Source organism: Schistocerca piceifrons, unplaced genomic scaffold (assembly GCF_021461385.2).
Source record: "Schistocerca piceifrons isolate TAMUIC-IGC-003096 unplaced genomic scaffold, iqSchPice1.1 HiC_scaffold_1132, whole genome shotgun sequence".
Lineage (NCBI taxonomy): Eukaryota > Metazoa > Arthropoda > Insecta > Orthoptera > Acrididae > Schistocerca > Schistocerca piceifrons.
The window spans coordinates 1-2,500 of NW_025726942.1; the positions used below are offsets into that span (position 1 = coordinate 1).

A 2,500-nucleotide genomic window follows, 5' to 3' on the forward strand; every position below is an offset into this window, starting at 1 on the left:
CGATGACTCGGCGGGCAGCCTCCGGAAACCAAAGCTTTTTGGGTTCCGGGGGGAAGTATGGTTGCAAAGCTGAAACTTAAAGGAATTGACGGAAGGGCACCACCAGGAGTGGAGCCTGCGGCTTAATTTGACTCAACACGGGAAACCTCACCAGGCCCGGACACCGGAAGGATTTGACAGATTGATAGCTCTTTTCTTGATTCGGTGGGTGGTGGTGCATGGCCGTTCTTAGTTGGTGGAGCGATTTGTCTGGTTAATTCCGATAACGAACGAGACTCTAGCCTGCTAACTAGTCGCGTGACATCCTTCGTGCTGTCAGCGATTACTTTTCTTCTTAGAGGGACAGGCGGCGTTCTAGCCGCACGAGATTGAGCAATAAAAGGTCTGTGATGCCCTTAGATGTTCTGGGCCGCACGCGCGCTACACTGAAGGAATCAGCGTGTCTTCCTAGGCCGAAAGGTCGGGGTAAACCCGCTGAACCTCCTTCGTGCTAGGGATTGGGGCTTGCAATTGTTCCCCATGAACGAGGAATTCCCAGTAAGCGCGAGTCATAAGCTCGCGTTGATTACGTCCCTGCCCTTTGTACACACCGCCCGTCGCTACTACCGATTGAATGATTTAGTGAGGTCCTTCGGACTGGTACGCGGCATTGACTCTGTCGTTGCCGATGCTACCGGAAAGATGACCAAACTTGATCATTTAGAGGAAGTAAAAGTCGTAACAAGGTTTCCGTAGGTGAACCTGCGGAAGGATCATTACCGACTAGACTGCATGTCTTTCGATGTGCGTGTCGTGTCGCGCAACACGCTACCTGTACGGCTCGCCGTAGCCGTGCGCCGCGTGCGGAACCACGCGTGCCTCTCAAAACTAGCGGCAATGTTGTGTGGTACGAGCGCTGAAGCGCTGGAGCGGCTGGCCTGCGGCACCTGGCGCCTGGCGCCGGTTTTGAATGACTTTCGCCCGAGTGCCTGTCCGCTCCGGTGTGGAGCCGTACGACGCCCGTCGGGCCGTGAGGCGTTGGACACAGAACGCTGGAACAGGGGCCGCCACAACGCCTCACTCCCGCCTATGCGACCGTCTCGAAAGAGACGGCGGAAACTGAGAAAAGATCACCCAGGACGGTGGATCACTCGGCTCGTGGGTCGATGAAGAACGCAGCAAATTGCGCGTCGACATGTGAAACTGCAGGACACATGAACATCGACGTTTTCGAACGCACATTGCGGTCCATGGATTCCGTTCCCGGGCCACGTCTGGCTGAGGGTCGGCTACGTATACTGAAGCGCGCGGCGTTTGCCCCGCTTCGCAGACCTGGGAGTGTCGCGGCCGCCTGTGGGGCCGGCCGCGTCTCCTCAAACGTGCGATGCGCGCCCGTCGCCTGGCGGTTCGCATACCGGTACTTTCTCGGTAGCGTGCACAGCCGGCTGGCGGTGTGGCGTGCGACACCTCGTACAACGACCTCAGAGCAGGCGAGACTACCCGCTGAATTTAAGCATATTACTAAGCGGAGGAAAAGAAACTAACAAGGATTCCCCCAGTAGCGGCGAGCGAACAGGAAGAGTCCAGCACCGAACCCCGCAGGCTGCCGCCTGTCGTGGCATGTGGTGTTTGGGGAGGGTCCACTACCCCGACGCCTCGCGCCGAGCCCAAGTCCAACTTGAATGAGGCCACGGCCGTAGAGGGTGCCAGGCCCGTAGCGGCCGGTGCGAGCGTCGGCGGGACCTCTCCTTCGAGTCGGGTTGCTTGAGAGTGCAGCTCCAAGTGGGTGGTAAACTCCATCTGAGACTAAATATGACCACGAGACCGATAGCGAACAAGTACCGTGAGGGAAAGTTGAAAAGAACTTTGAAGAGAGAGTTCAAAAGTACGTGAAACCGTTCTGGGGTAAACGTGAGAAGTCCGAAAGGTCGAACGGGTGAGATTCACGCCCATCCGGCCACTGGCCTCCGCCCTCGGCAGATGGGGCCGGCCGCCCGCGCGGAGCAATCTGCGGCGGGGTCGTGTCCGGTTGCCTTTCCACTCGCCGCGGGGTGGGGCCGTTCCGGTGTGCGGTTGGGCCGCACTTCTCCCCTAGTAGGACGTCGCGACCCGCTGGGTGCCGGCCTACGGCCCGGGTGCGCAGCCTGTCCTTCCCGCGGGCCTCGGTTCGCGTCTGTTGGGCAGAGCCCCGGTGTCCTGGCTGCTGCCCGGCGGTATATCTGGAGGAGTCGATTCGCCCCTTTGGCGCTCGGGCTCCCGGCAAGCGCGCGCGGTTCTTCCCGGATGACGGACCTACCTGGCCCGGCCCCGGACCCCGCGCCGCTGTTGGCTCGGGATGCTCTCGGGCGGAATAATCGCTCCCGTCAGCGGCGCTTCAGCTTTGGACAATTTCACGACCCGTCTTGAAACACGGACCAAGGAGTCTAACATGTGCGCGAGTCATTGGGCTGTACGAAACCTAAAGGCGTAATGAAGTGAAGGTCTCGCCTTGCGCGGGCCGAGGGAGGATGGGGCTTCCCCG

At 59.9% G+C, this 2,500-nt stretch overlaps 2 pseudogenes; both read left to right on the forward strand.

Moving 5' to 3' along the window:
- The first annotated feature begins 1,110 nt into the window (after positions 1–1,110).
- On the forward strand, positions 1,111–1,267 carry LOC124727738 (annotated as a pseudogene).
- Positions 1,268–1,455: 188 nt separating this feature from the next.
- Positions 1,456–2,500, forward strand: part of LOC124727752 — a 4,222-nt pseudogene continuing 3,177 nt past the window's right edge.